The following is a 16,894-nucleotide window of genomic DNA, read 5'->3' as shown; positions in this document are numbered from 1 at the left end:
ATGAATGGATAAAGAAAATGTGGTATATATACACAATGGAATGTTACTCACCATTAAAAGAGAATAAAATCATGGTATTTGCAGGTAAATGGATGGAGTTGGAGAATATAATGCTAAGTGAAGTAAGCCAATCCCAAAAACCCAAATGCCAAATGTGTTTTTTGATATAAGGAAGCTGATTCATAATGGGAATTGAGGGGGATCATGGGAGAAATAGATAAACTCTAGATAGAACAGAGGATTCTTGGATTATTTCTGCTGGACTGGTATAGGGTGGGTTCCTTAAATATTCTGGTAGGAGAGAGAGTGTGGGTATCCTACAAGGAAAAGACCTAAAAACCAAGAGGCAACATCAAAATATAGGAAGAGGGGAAGGGAAGGGGGCATGGGGTTATTAATGATGGTGGAATGTGAGGATCATTATTATCCAAAGTACATGTAGGAAGACATGAATTGGTGTGAATATACTTTGTATACAACCAGAGATATGAAAAATTGTGCTCTATATGTGTAATAAGAATTGTAATGCATTCTGCTATCATATATAAATAAAAAAAGAAAAGAAATATCAGTTCTCACAATATTTTTATTAGGGTCATTTATTGCTTTTATTATTGGGCTTTAGGATATTGCATATTTTGTATTATATATGATAAATAACAATTTACTTTCTTTAGTAGTTTGCTGTTCTGTTGAATTGTTACATGACTTTTCATAAACTGAACATTCTCTATCATATCAAAACCCTTAAAGAATTGTCTGAGACTTGTGGAGCTGTTGGAGTTCTCATGAAGGAAAATCCTGTATTTGAAAGAAAGCCTCCACAAAAGAAAGAAAGAACAAAGTGAAGATAATTCTATGCATCTTGTTGTATGTATGCCTGAAATCATTATTCCTGGTAAGCAAATAAGTCAATAATTTTTTTCACTCTGTTTCTCTCTCTCTCTCTCTCTCTCTCTCTCTCTCTCNCATTAACCTTTAACTTTAAAGCATACTTATGATTATTGCTAAGCTTTCTTACTTGTAAACTAAAATCCTAGTAAAACACACTTAAAGTAGTGAAAGTCTATTATTTAGAAGCCTACTACTCTGAATGCCTCTAAAATATATCTATATTAATTTTACATTATTCTATTTTTAATTTCCAAGGTAATTTCCTGTTTTCATATGACCTATTCAACTGCTTGCTTAAAGAACTTCCTTGATCCTTGGTCAGAGCACACCAATTCTTATGCCTTTGTAATTTTTAACTAAAGGGCGGGCTTTACACCTCAAACCATTTGTCATTTATGTTAACTATGTGTTTTCCATTTTCATCATAAGTTTCTGTGTAAGGCAAAGGAGGGTCTATTGATTGGGGAATGTATTTTTATTAGCCTCTTGTCCTCGAAGGGACACCATAAGCTGGGGTTGGCACAGCAATTGTTTTTCTGTAGCTAAGCTGTTGTACAGGTTGTGGCTTCAGGATGGGTTGGGGGGGGCTAGTGTAAATTGTTAACCAGGGGATAAATATTTCTTGTTGTTTAGGCTTGAGGAATAACACTATTGTTTGTATCCTGAGAGATATTGTAATGCACCTCATGGCATGTCTTAATTGTATCCTTAGTCTCATTCTGGGAATTTTTCTGCAATCTTAGGCAATATGCACTTTTATTATTGATTGATATATGCCCTGTTATCCATATCATGAGTATCATAAACAAAACACTTAATATTCCTAATGGTTCCGGTTTCCAGATGGTGCTGCCCTGCCTCAGCATCCCCCATGCTGTGACACTGTCAGACAGAGGGTGCAGGAATGCCTTCACCACTTCCCCCTTTATGTTTTTGTTTCAAGAGAAAAGACTGACGTTCCAAATGAGCTGAGCAAATTCCATGGTTTAGCAATCTGAAGGTAACTGGAAGAATGATAACAAGGATAAAAATTATAAATATACCTATGCCACCATTAGCCAAAAGAGAGAATAAAGTTTTTCCTGAGACTGGACCCTCACTCCTCCCACCGGGGCTGGACCTTGGCAGTTTTCTTCTTCTTCTTCTTTTTTTTTTTTTCAGTTGAAAATATATGTCACTGGATTAGTCCAATGGAAATTTGATTGAAGGTAAATATTTTCTTTTGAGTTCTTTTTATCCATAATTTCATTTTGAGAACAGCCCTTTCTGAAAGTTGCAATGCAAAACTAATCAAAGCATCTAAAGTCAAAGTGATAATCAAAGCAAGTAAAATTTTCCAATACTATGCAATTTCAATGTGACTTCCAATTCTTTATCCCAAAATATCTCTTTATTTGCTTCATAATTGTGCAATATTACCTCACACACTGGCCATAGTAAATACTCAAACATATCACTCATCTGTTGGAATAACTTTCAGTTGCGGCTACCAGCTACAAGCAGCTCAGAAGTGCTTGAAATATCCACATTCTTTCAGGCCTGACAGGAGCGCCTGCAGGATGGGGTGAAACCACATCCTCGGCACTTGTGGTTAGCATTGCCAAACTACTGGGCCAGGATACCGAGAGTCAGGGGCCTCAGGGCATGAAATCCCTGACTCAACAAGCCCCCTCCCTTAGGAAAAAAAGACCCTTCCAGATTGCTTTCCACCATGATAGCAATATTTAGAGTTTCCTCACAATGCGGTTACATTAGGCAGAAGATGATTGGCTTATGGATATTATCTTGCTTATGTAGGATTGATGGGCACAACCCACTCAAAGCCTATAACAGTTGTATGCATTCCAAAAATAAACTGAGTTACTGTACATCAACTGAGGTTTGTCACCAGCCAGTTCTCTCACCAGCTCCTGGAAACTGTGTGTTGATTCTGCATCTCTACTTCCCAGTGACTGAGGTAACTGAGCAACTAATTGACTACACCAGTGACAGGAATATATGCACTCATCCTGCTTCATTTTTTCTGCAGATCTGGATTTGAGTTTTAGCTTCATGGTTTATGGGTTTTTAAGTATTGTGACTTGAGTCCTTCTTCACTTCACCTTTATCTTGTCCATACAATGATGTGCTGTCAAACACCATTAAATTGCATCATACAATTAATTTGTTTACACTTAAGTAATTGTCCTCCATACCCTAAGTGTTTTTAAATGCTCTTATTGTATTTGTGACTAATAGAGAAAAATCTCTCTGAATCAAAGACTACTGCAAACAGAGTGCTCAAGTTAGAAAACGAATCCCAAATCAACTCTTAGGGTGAGAAGGCAGAAGCCTGGACTTGCTCAACATGGATTTTGAGGACAGTCATTGGGATAGCAGAAGCTGAAGTAAGTGAGCCCCTGGAAATAACAATCGTCAAATGCATACTTCTTGAAATGTGCAAACACAGTCTAAAACTTTCTGCAATTGGTTGTAAGGACTCATAAGTCAATAGACATGCCAGAATCACAGGTTGTGTCCTCGTTAAGGCTGGATGAGCAGAACACACACACAAAAGGATCTAAATGAGAACAAGTCCCACATCTTTCACATGGTGGTTATCATTGATCCCATAGTAAGGAGGGGCTGGCAGGGGATGAGGGACACTGTGGAGCATGTTGGTAGGTCTGGAGCACTGCCTAAGCTCGCTGGCACACAAAGCACACAAAGCAAAATCTGTTTGAGATTTTGCTTTCAGCCATATGTGAAAATCCTTTTGCCCTTTTTATAAATATGCCTTTTAGAGAACCCTGCAGTCTGGCCCTCTTATTCACAGGCAGATTGTGAATGAGAGAATCATTCCAGATACACAGAGTTGAGAACTTAGTGCCAGAAAGGAAAAGCTAGGGGAATTGCATTGTCTTCCAAAATGTTCTATCAAAAAGTCTTATTCCTATTCAGTATTACCATACATTAATATTGAAATGAGTGTGACTTATAAGGCTGTTTTGATTTGTGTCCAACAAATACTCACTGGATGCCCCTTCTATGCTATGCCTAGTGTGATAACCAGAGATACACAAATGAATGAGACTCGCTGTCTAACCTGAAGTTATTTGGGCTAGCTGAAGAGAAAGATTAATTAATAGTAGTGACAGCATGGTGCCCATGGCAAGCATTGAGAGTGCTCACAAAATACCAGAAAGAGAACATGAAAATAGAGGAGAGGCTTCAGAAGTGTCAGGAGTGGAATCTACAGGCCTAGAGCAGTACCTTAGCAGGAATGGAAATTTCAAGTAGATATTTCAAAAATTAGAATTCCTGTTATTCCTTATTATGAAGGTTAATTTTATGCATCATTTTAGACGATGTTTTTGGATGAGATTGACTTAAGTTTGTGGACTTTGAGTCAGTTGGAGGCCTGGATAAAATGAAAAGATCAAACTTGCCTGAGTAATGGGAGTTTCCTGGCAGACAGCCTTTGTACTTATCTGCACCATCTGCTCTCCTAGGTCTTCGCCAGCCTGCAGGCCCATACTGCAGATGTGGACTTGATAGTTCCATAATCATTTGAGCCAATTTCTTTTTCTTTCTTTTTATTTTTATTTATTTATTTATTTATTTATTTATTTACTGGGGGAGTACCAGGTATTAAACTCAGGGCACTCAGCCACTGAGCCCCAGCCCTATTTTGTATTTTGTTTCACTGAATTGCTTAGTGCCTCGCTAAGTTGCTGAGTCTGGCTTTGAACTCATGATCACCCTGTCTTAGCCTTCCAAGCTGCTAGGATTACAGGCAAGTGCCACTGTGTCTGACTCTGAGCCAATTTCTTATTTAAATAAACCCGTTGTATATTTATGTGTATTTGTGTGAGTGTGTGTGTGTGTCCTATTGTTTTTTTTTCCTCTGTGAAGCTCTATTATGCATATGTATGCATCAAAAAGGTAGCCAGAAGCATCAGGCTTCCATTTAGATGCTGTGGAGAATAGTGGTGCTCATGAACAGCACAGGTCAGAGATGTAGGACTCCAAAAGGTGGAAGCCATTGCATGCTGGGTTTCAATTCACAAGTATGAAGCTTCCGGAGGCCCTCAGTACAGTAGAGGGCTGTTATTCAACCAGGTATAATTGGGGGTTTTGTCCTTGTAGGTAATTTTCCTGGCAATATGGATTGTCCATTTAGTTGAAAGTGGGTGATTCCACTACTAATCAATTTCAAAATTATTCATTTCTAGGGCAAATTGTTTATATGAGACACGTGGAAAATAATCTACAAAACAAGTGGAATAAAAAAATGAAGTTACAGAATAATGAACACAGTATGATTCTTTTGGAAAAACCCCAAACTTGCTAAAAGCAAGCAATAGATTGCTTAGAGATGCATGTATTGCTGGGGAGAAAAGAGAACAAAGAAAATTGGGATAATTAAGATAAAAATCTTTGATAGTGGTTCTCTCTGTAGGGGAGAGAGGATGAGCAGGCAGGAAGCTTTAGAAGTAAGGTAATTTTCTGTTGCATTCTAAAACTAATTTTAGTACAATTCCTTAAAGTATGTGAGTGTGTGTCTGTGTGTCTGTGTGCGTGTGTGTCCAAATTTTGTGCATGCAAATAAAAAGGAGAAAAGAATACATGATAAAAAATATACATTATGATTTCAGGTCTGACATAGCTTAAAGTCTAACAAAAGAAAGAAAAAATAATATATAGATACTCCTATTCTCACAATTTATTCAAATAGTGACTGCCTGCATGCATTAGTGTAATATTTAATTTGTTAAAGGCAATATCCAGCCTTTGTTTGAAAATGTAAATTACTGAATTTCAGTCCTTTACCAACATATCACAAATGGTGAGCAATGAGTAGAAAGCAGATGAAGTGAGCATTTTAAAATGCAGCCCATCCTGAAGTAATGCACGTGAAAAGGCTGTTCCTTAATAGGAATTTCAAGTGATTATATTTGGAACAGTCTTTGAAAATCAGAAACATTGCAGAATCTGATAGGGAAAAGATAGACTGCAGTCTTGTTATTATTCCTCTGCAATCTTTCTGTTCATTGCCCAAGGACTCTGTTCTGAAGAGCCTGTTCTAGAATTAGGAGCATAGTCCTCTGCCCTGCTCAGCCACATGCATTTTCTCACCATCTCTGTACATGAACCATATTTTATTTCTGTAAGCCATAGTTTCCCCAGAGTAAGTCAGGAAAACAATAAATACCTTGTTACAAGGGATTTTTAAAGGGATTAGATACAAAAATGCACTTGATAATGACAGGTTAAAATAAAGATATGCAAATTTTAATTGTTGTTGTTGTAAGTCCTAAGGCCCAAAAGTTAGGGTATTGGGAAATAAAGAAGGATTATAACAGAAAGTAGCATAGTAGGTACATTAGTCTAGATTTGCCATAGAAATAGAGAAACACACATACCCATGAGAAAAGAAAGGGAATGAGGGAGAGACTTATTATGAGGAGTTGAATTAGATCACACAATTTTAGTGACTGAGAAGTCCCATGTCTGCAGCCAGCCAGCTGAAGACCCAGGAGAGTTAATGGTGCAGCACCAGTCAAAAGACCAAGATTCAAGAGAGCTGATGGTGTATGTACTACTTCAAGTTCCAGACTGAGTGTGGGTGAAGACTGATGTCCCATTGAAGAGAGTCAGGCAGGTAGAGAGAATTCTTTCTTAGTCTTTTCTTCTATTTAGGTCTTCAGTGGATTGAATGAGGTTCACCCACATTGGGGAAGGCAACTGGCTTTACTCAGTCTACTGATTCGAATGCTTATCTTATTCAGAAACATCCTCCTAGACACACCTAGAAGTAATGTTTACCCCTTTCTTCTTTGTAGAAGAAGAAATGAAGTGCTGGAGGAAATTGCATACCCTTTTTTTTCTGAGAACTTTCCTGAGAAGGCGCAAATGGTGGCAAAGCCTAGCAGAAGAGTCCAAGGGGACAGAAAGATCTAGAGTAAGAAGCACAGAAAGATGAAAGATTGGTTTCCTCTATTGGCTCTGGTGTTGTAGTGGACAATTTTTATGACTATAGCCCCATAATAATCAAATAGCTGAGCATCTTGTGGCCCTAGCAAGCTGAAACATAGTGCTCACCACTGAAGAAGGTTATTACTCTGAAACACACAGACTAGCTAGGAGGTCTGGAAGGAGACATATCTGAATTTACAGAACAGCTTTATTCAGTGGAGTCCCTGAATATATGTTCTATCTCCATCCTCTCACCCTCTAATCCTTGTCTATATAATGCTCAAAACTTCCATGTACCAGGTTCTAGTTTGGGCTGTGTCATATGCCAGTCACAGAATCTCATTCAAGTCCCTTAGTCTCAGTTTTCTCTTCTGAAAAATATACAAAAAATAATTCTGAGAGCCAAGGATATTCACATTCTAGAATATATCTTAAAAATTTTAAAATATAAAAGTAAAAATATTATATAAGTAAACATAATTATTATATTATACATATTTATAATATATTATGTTACACATAATTATAATATTATATATATTATATAATAAACATAATTTAAAATTCTAGTGTTTTTAAAATGTCTGTTAGAAATTAAGTGTAGGCTTAATCTATATTAATCTAGATTAAGATTTTGCAATTAATTTTTATGACTATGACTGACTATTGAAGTTAGCTTGAAGACATGTTTGTCTCCAGAACCTTATAGCTAAGTCCCTGATGGGGGCCAGTCAAGAATCCTCATGAGGCACGGCAGGATTGATGGAAGGGTGGAATGCCCGAAGGACACAGGGATGGAAGCATAGTAGAATGGGAGAAGGACAGATGAATGATGAAGGAATGCGATGATGACAGGATCTGAGAATGGACAGATGGACAGATGGACAGTTGGAGGAATGAGACCATGAATAGCTGAACGAAATGGAATCTAAGGATAGGGAATGAGGAAATGGAAGGGTGATCTGGAGATGAAGCTAGTGTTACTAGGCGATGCTCATGGCACCCACGGTAGCTCTGAGGGCATGATGCTGACAGGTAGGTACTAGGGGTCAACTACTTGCAGGCAATTGTGCAAAGCATCTTCTATTTATTATCTTAAGGAATTTTTTATGAAATAGTTACTCTATTTTCTCTAACCCTGAAGAAACACAGCCTTTTGATTATTAAGCAAAGTGATCTGGAACTTTTACTCTTGTCTAACCCCAAAACTTGTGCTCTTGAGCTCGCCCATACTTAGCCATATGGGATAGAATTACAAAATGGCAATGGTTTTTATTTAAAGTCAAGGAGTATGCCTCTCATCTCTGGAAGTGGTTAAGTTTATTAATTCTACCTTACAAAGAGGGTTGAGTTTTTTGTTTGTTTGTTTGTTTGTTTCATATTTTTCCTGGAGAATCATTCTAAATGGTATCTACACTGAAGTTCTTGATAGGACCACTCCAAAAGACTCTTCTACTCATGGCTCCATGGTTTATAATTACTGCTCACTTACTCTGAAACAGACACTGGCCTCTACTTGCATAAGGATTATTTGACCTTTACTTCACCTCAATTAGTCGGTGCTACTGTCATTTTCATTTTCCAGATGAGCAAATGAGGCTGAGAGGCTCACATCCAAGGCTTGCATAATTAGTATTGCATCTGGTATTCAGACCTATATTTTTGTCTTTCCCTGGAATCCATGCTATTAATCTCCATCCCTGAAAGATAACAAAGGGTATAAAAGAGTGGGAGAGAAGTCATCAGCATAGGGTCTTGGTAAAGGTGACCCCCACCAAGTTTCTGTTGACAGTCTCCAACATTGCCACATGGAGAGAGTCCCTCCCCTGTAGATCCTGTGGCAAGCTGCCAAAAGTAATGATGTGGGCCATTAGAATCATCCCGTGCCCTGTCTTTGTCCCCATTTCGAATTCTTTGTTTCCAGGTGGAAAGTCATTGATGTACCCCCACAGGAGAAGGACATGTATCCCAGAAAGTAAGACGCCTAGAAGTGCTACTCTCACTGCCTATTCATACATCCACACTGCTAAGGATCAGTCCCTCATGATTGCTTAATCACAGCCATTTCCCAAGTCCTGAAAAGCTCTCATCACCTTAGAAACCCTATTTTCTGGACCATGCTGACCTTTTGGAAGGCTTACCATCCTCTTTTTCCTAATCCGACATCAGCAAGACATTGGATCAACACACTTGAAGCAATTCTTTCTTTATTTTCAGAATTAGAGGCATAAACCACAATCGGAAGAGAATTAAAATATCATCTCTGTCATTGATGAATTCAATCCGGAAAATGAGATGAGACCTTTTAGATACTTTCATGTTCTTTCCTAAAGCTGGTTGTGAAATGGGTATTCAGCATTAGTGGGGCATTAATAGGATATCCAGAGCAGACACACATCCAACCAGCTTCCTTGAGGACTATGACTGCTTTGATTTTTATACAATAGTCTAGAGAGAGAAAAAAGAAAGAAAGAAAACAGAGAAATTTTCTTTAGAAGCATGTTGCTTCTAGATAGGTGGATTGGGGAGAGTAAATAAGAGAGGAGGTCACATGCAGAAAAGTACATTTTCCCCAGCACCCTCTAGTGTGTTATCACCCTTTCTCCCTCGTGAAGGAAGAAATGAGGGGATCCAGGGAATGGCATATCTTTTTTTTTTTTTCCAAGCACTTTCCTGAGATGGTAAAAGTCAGGGCAAATCCTTCCTGAATATTTCAAGAGAACAGAAGGGCTAAACTAAGAAACAAGGAAGGATGAAAGATAGTTTTTATTTTTTCAATTGGCTCTGGTGTTCCACTGGATATTTTCTTATGAATATTGCCTCATAAACAGCAAGAAATGACTTTTCCTTTCTCTCCAGTTCCTGTGGGATGCTGAGCTACAGGCTAGATATGGACAATGGAACTCTCAAATCTTCCATTTATTTTGTCTGGCTAATTTGTGACTGCACTGCTCCAAGTGTAGATGCCTTCTCCACACTCTCTGTATGAGGTAATATTGAATTAAGTTTACAAGAATTTCCAAATCTTACATTTTCTTTTCTTACTATTCCTATGGTTTTCTGTCAGAGGGTTATAATGGCATGGGATGATGAAACACCAGACCAGAGAGATAAAGCAAATATGCTTTTAATTTGCATCTTTGTAAGATTATATACAACACACCTAAAGTCTATGTATCACCCAAAGTCATCACTGATAGTCTGAATGGGCCAATAATTTATAACCCACACAGCTTCACTGCAAAATCTATATGGGAAAGAGAAAATGTATTTTTTCTGGTCTAGTAGCAAGAAAATCAATCTGTGGCTGCTTGACAGATTCTGATCTTGTGATTGAGGTGTCCTTAATCAGAGGAGTCTCATGAAGTCTCATGAGCAGAGTGCATTGGAATAATAAAGAAGAAACTTGGAGAGATAGAAAAGTTGCAAGCACAGAGCTGCTCACAAGCATCTCCAAAGCATGTGACAGGGCAGAAAGAATGTGTGACTGTTACCCTTAGCAGCTTATATTTATGGGACAACTGTGGATGCATTAAGCATATGGAACTTAATGTTCCTTCTCTACCAATTCTTAGTATGTATTCCTGCCTCAGAAACCTTTATTATGGTAGCATAATACTTCATAAATGATTAAACAATACCACAAATGAATGATTGTGACTATGTAGCAGTAGGTATGAAGTAACAATTAGGTCCTTTCTGCATGTTGAGGCTTCTTCAAGAATGTCTTCTAAAGCAAGCTCCTTTTCTTTGCTTAAGAGTTCATTTTTGATAGCCTGGAAACCTTTGAACCTGTCAGCTATTCTGGGGATATTTGAAATATTTCTCCTCTATTGTTTTCCTTCTTTGCTGCCCAAAGTGGTTAAACAATAAACCTGGGTAGACAGAAAGAAAGCCAATTTCTACACCTCCTTTCCAGCCCATAGAAGCCCTTTATGGTCATGATACAAACATGAAGTCATGGTGATGGGGGAAAAAAAAAAAACAGGAATCTTCATCAGGTGACCTCGCTAGATGATGGATCTATTGACCCAGAACATACACTTACTCATACTCATCTCTCAATTGTCCACTGTGGACCTCTTTGAGCTCCACAGTGTAATACATAATTCATCAAAGCAGTATTGCTTAGATTTTTATATAAAGGGATTGAGAGTATATGAAGATAAAGAAGTATCTATTCTACTCTAAAGAAAAAAACTATCATAAGTAACTGTAGTACTTTAAAAAGGAACTTAAAAATAAATATATGCTATAATTGAGCATGCTTTATAAGTTGCACAATGCTATACATATATTAGTAACTATAATCTTTTTGTAAAAAGAGAGAGAAGAGAGAGAGAATTTTTAATATTTATTTTTCAGCTTTCAGAGGACACAGCATCTTTATTTTATTTTTATGTGGTGCTGAGGATCGAACCCAGCACCCAGTGCATGCCAGGCGAGTGTGTTACCACTTGAGCCACATCCCCAGCCCAGTAACTGTAATCTTTTTAAAATCAAATTTAACCCAGAAATTATGTCCCTTTTTCAGCAAGGGACATCTCTAAAACTGCTCTTTTTCCCACAGTGTGGAAAACCTACTCACATAAAGAAGACATTAACATTATCTGTCAAGAGTGAAAGATACCATGACTCCTGAAACAGCAGTATTGCTTAGATTTTTATGAAAAGGGATTGAAAATATATGAAGATAAAGAAGTATCTATTCTACTTTAAAGAAAAAAAAACTATCGTAAGTAACTATAGACATTGATAAGGGGATTTATTTCAATCTGCAAGCTACCTCTGATGAAAATATTTGAACAGTTCTTAGGAATGAATTGGGGAACATTCAAACTTCAATTGTCTCTGCTCCCTGGAACCAGGCAGGAAGCTGAAATTAGAAAGGAGGCAGATTGATGTTTATATTCCATCTAATCTATATTTAACAGCTACCTGTTTGTGGATTTGTACAGATGCCAGTGGCTCATGTCCATCTAAATGGGGCCACTGTGGATAAAGGATCCAGTGTTGTTGGTTGAACCCATCTTTCCATCCTAAGAAAAGCTAAAGATTTGATTAGTAATATTTAAATGCTGGCAAAACCTTAAACATATAATGTCTTCAAATGTCAATTTAAACTTTCAGAAGAGTAAAACATGAAAGTAAAACTAATGCACTTGAGGGCTTAATTTATTCTCTGTCCAAGACCATAATGAATACAAGGCACAGTCAAGGGCTTCCTACTTGAATTCCCATCATTACACTATCAAGAGGGTGTCAAGTAATATGGCACATGAATAGGCTAATTCAACGGCATGTGTTCCCACATATATCTGTGCTCACAGTAACCACTTAGTGAATAAGTACCTCACAGTTTGTTTTGTTCTTAACAATTTTTTTGACTATTTAAATATGTATATGAGTTTTTCCACCTCCTTAGTTTGAGAAATCAGGATATTAACTACCATTCCTTGGAATTAAGAATTATCTGCCCTGTTTCAGCAGCCCAGGTGGGCAGCATACAGCAGTGACTACATTATATGAATCAGCTACTTCTCATCCACTGAATTTTAATGGTATGAAATGAAAAGGTATATGTTCCACCATGTACTATATAGGCTTGGATTCTCTTCCAGGTGCAAACAGCTTCACAGTTTGAAGCACCATGAATCTTCCATTTAAGCATAGTCACACTAATGCCATTTTCTACAGCATCAGATTGTTACAGATAGACACGAAAGCCTGTGCTCTCCCTTAAGGTAGTTATGAATCCTTTTGCATGTAATAGATTTTGGAGAGTCCCACACCATTGCTGCTACTGAGAAACTGTGAAAATAGATTATGTAGGAATGACCAGTCCATTCTACTAGGACCAGGTGTGCCCTGAAGAGGCAAGATGCAGAATGGATTATGAAACACTAACAGCAAGTGAGCATAGGAATTTATGGTGGCCTCTTAGATTTTGTATGATTCGATAAAAGTGCAGCTTGTCAGACATACTAAATCTAAACTAAATCTATATGACATCATCCCAGGTATAATCAGTCTATGAGAGCTACAAAAGAGTTTCCAAACTGAAGTAGTATGTGTGCATGCACATAGGTGTCTGTTGAAGAAGCTTTGCTAATAACACATGTTCTGAAAATTGGAATTATATACCCATTGGTGATTATTTTTTAATTAACCTTGTCTATGGTGTTCATATTTTTAAATGCCACTTGCTTTTATTTCACAAAACATAAATTCTAGGTTGATAATTTTTGTTTTTAATTCTTTATCCCAATATAGCATCATAATTAAAATCATACATATATAGTCATATATGTACATATACATATTTTTAAAACTATTTTTACTCTTTCCCATCTTTAATTACTTCTGTTATATTTATATTTCTTGATCTGCAAATGTGAAGATTTGAGATCCAAGACTAATTTTTTCTTCTGTGACTCTTTTATGTGGTGAAAATATAAACTAGAATATTTTATTTCTTACACCAGACAGTTATGACTATCTTTTGTACCTATATAATCCTGTGGTTTTAAAATTTAAAAAGTAGTAAATAAAGAATAAAAATAGAATTTTACTGAATTGATATAAATAAATTAGAAAATAACTAAAATTATTATAACAAAATTTTAAAGAAAATAGCCTTTAAATAAAGGGTACAGCAATAGAACACAACAAACACTCTCAGTTCATCAATGACTGTTTTTAATTAACCTTTGCCAACTCATATTTGCCAGGGACAAGATCTAGTAGTATTTATTGGAGAGTCCAAACTAACCAGCTTCCTAATTTCTTGCCTTTCAAAGGTGAGGTTCACTTTAGGTTTTCTCTTGCACTATAGGAATCTTATTAAGGAAATTGGTCCCTAATCTGGCATGATGAAAATTTGGGGCCTACTTTTTCTTCTGTTAGTCTCAGTGTCTCGGGTTTAATTCCTAGGTCTTTGATCCACTTTGAGTTGAGTTTTGTGCATTGTGAGAGATAGGGGTTTAATTTTATTTTGCTGCAAATGGATTTCCAGTTTTCCCAGCACTATTTGTTGAAGAGGCTATTTTTTCTCCAATATATGTTTTTGGCGCCTTTATCTAATGTGAGATAATTGTATTTATGTGGTTAGTCTCTGTGTCCTATTCTGTAACATTGGTCTACAAGTCACTTTTGGTGCCAATACCATGACATTTTTGTTATTATTGCTCTGTAATATAGTTTAAGGTCTGGTATAGTGATGCCACCTGCATCACTCTTCTTGCTAAGTTTTTCTCAGAGATTTTAAATTCCTGCCAGATTGTTTAGTTTTCTAATTTGAGATTCTGTCCAACCTCAGCACATACATATCAGCATTATTGAACTTGGAAGTATTGTTATTGAACCAGGAGGTTCTTTATCAACACCAAATGTGATTAGAAAAAAAAAAACAATAGAATAGTATATATGTGATAAATATAAGTAATACTATCATGAGAAATTCCAAATAACCAGTTAGAATATATGAGATCTCATTCTCAATAGTAATTAGAATTTAAAAAATTTAAAAAGTAACTGAAATTTAATATTTCAATCTGGGTACCATTATTCATGTCTATAATCACAGCATCTTGGGAAGCTGAGAGGAGGGTTGCAAGTGTAAGATTAGCCTCAGCAACTTAGTGAAACTTAGGCTTAAGATAAAATAGAAGGGACTGGGAATGCAGCTCAATAGCAAAGCACTCTGTGTTTACTCCCTAGAATTATAAATAAATAAAGTAAAATAAAATAAAACTTCAAGATAAACTATGAGAAGAGTGTATGACTACAAAAACCCCAAATTGAGTTATGATTTGAATTAACAGCATTTTCCTGAATGAGCGGAAAAAAATAAACATACAAACAAAAAGAACAACAAGTAAAACAAAACAAAACAAAAACAAAGAAGAAACTTCTATAACCTAGTAAACTAATTCTTAAAATCATCTGGAAGATTTTATTCTCTTTTATTGCTGAGTAAAATTCCATTGTGTATATATGCCATATTTTTTTAATCCATTCAGCCACTGAAGGGCATATAGGTTGGTTCCACAGTTTAGCTATTGTGAACTGTGCTGCTATAAACATTGATGTGGCATTTGCAGATAAATGGATGGCATTGGAGAAGAAGATGGCGTTGGACAATCCTAAAAAAACAAATAGCGAATGTTTTCTCTGATATGAGAAGGCTGACTCATAGTGGGATAGGGAGGGGGAGCATGGAAGTAATAGATGAATTCTAGATAGGGCAGAGGGGTGGGAGGGAAAGGGAGGGGGCAGGGGATTAGGAAGGATGGTGGAATGTGATGGACATCATTATCCAAAGTACATGTATGAAGCCACCACGAATTGGTGTCAACATATTGTATATACAACCAGAGATATGAAAAATTGTGCTGTATACGTGTAATAAGAATTGTAATGCATTCCACTGTCATTTAAAAAAAAATCAATAAAAAATAAATAAATAAATAATCATCTGGAAGAATGAATAGTTGTTTTTATCAAACATCATTCTTAACATTTAGAACAACTTGGGTAACTGATCCAATTGTTTATTTTGGCATATATGCATTATAAAACCTATATTATATAATAATATTAATAAAATAGTAAATATTTATGTATTTATATATTTACACTGAACATAATTAATAACCACAGGAAGTTGAACCATATCAATAATTAAACCCAGTGGTAAAAGTAAGAACTCCACCAACAAATGGCTGTGACTAATTATAGGTGGATATTTAGACTGAACTTTCTCAGATGAAACTGCTTGCTCTTGCACATAGGCTGAACAACTTTGCCTCTCCTGGATACCCCGGGGCTAGCTATAGTGATAATAATGAGCCCAACATTAAACTGTGTCAAATCTTTCCATTTTGACAGTGTTTAGAAAGTTTATTCAGTCTATTTTACTCCTGTCCCTGTTATTATATGCCAAAGTGCTTACAATTTCCCCCACTTGCCTCATCATACACTCTTTCTCATGATGATAGTTGTTGTCACCTTCTTTCCACCTACAATGTCACATTAAACATATACTAAAGATATGTGTTAAATGTTATAGGTTCTGTGGTAGTTTATCTTCTTTTATTCCCTCCTCCTTCCTGTGGGCTGTATTCATGTCTTACTCTCTCATAGTCCTGGTTACTTAATGTTCCTCTAGTGATTCATTACAATGTCTATGACAAATTCTAGAAGGATAAACTTTTAAATTCATACATATTCACCAATAAAAATCTATCATATAAACATAAGCAAGTCCATAAATACTTTTCACTTCTGCATTAATTTAGAATGATTAAAATACATGTTTTTTTTTTAATTTTTTATTGTTGGCTGTTCAAAATATTACATAATTCTTGATATATCATATTTCACATTTTGATTCAAGTGGGTTATGAGCTCCCATTTTTACCCCAAATACAGATTGCAGAATCACATCAGTTACACATCCATTGATTTACATATTGCCATACTAGTGTCTGTTGTGTTCTGCTGCCTTTCCTATCCTCTACTATCCCCCGTCCCCTTCCCTCCCCTCGCCTCTTCTCTCTCTGCCCCCTCTACTGACATTCATTTGTCCCCCTTGTATTATTTTTCCCTTTCCCCTCACTTCCTCTTGTATCTACTTTTGTATAACTCTGAGGGTCTCCTTCCATTTCCATGCAATTTCCCTTCTCTCTCCCTTTCCCTCCCATCTCTCATCCCTATTTAATGTTAATCTTCTTCTCATGCTCTTTGACCCTACTCTGTTCTTAGTTACTCTCCTTATATCAAAGAAGACATTTGGCATTTGTTTTTTAGGGATTGGCTAGCTTCACTTAGCATAATCTGCTCTAATGCCATCCATTTCCCTGTAAATTCTATGATTTTGTCATTTTTTAATGCAGAGTAATACTCCATTGTGTATAAATGCCACATTTTTTTTATCCATTCGTCTATTGAAGGGCATCTAGGTTGGTTCCACAGTCTTGCTATTGTGAATTGTGCTGCTATGAACATCGATGTAGCAGTGTCCCTGTAGCATGCTCTTTTT

General features: G+C 36.5%; 1 long non-coding RNA gene across 1 annotated transcript in view; it reads left to right on the top strand.

Moving 5' to 3' along the window:
• Window positions 1-1,372: 1,372 nt before the first annotated feature.
• The window catches only part of LOC125611496, a 23,171-nt gene continuing 7,649 nt past the window's right edge, over window positions 1,373-16,894 (top strand). Inside the window, exons 1-2 of the long non-coding RNA XR_007341651.1 lie at window positions 1,373-1,547; window positions 12,921-12,925. This is a non-coding gene — a long non-coding RNA (uncharacterized LOC125611496). The remainder of the gene's footprint in view (window positions 1,548-12,920; window positions 12,926-16,894) is intronic.

The sequence above is a fragment of the Marmota marmota genome, unplaced genomic scaffold (genome assembly GCF_001458135.2).
Source record: "Marmota marmota marmota unplaced genomic scaffold, marMar, whole genome shotgun sequence".
NCBI lineage: Eukaryota > Metazoa > Chordata > Mammalia > Rodentia > Sciuridae > Marmota > Marmota marmota.
This window is presented reverse-complemented; position numbering and strand designations above follow the sequence as displayed.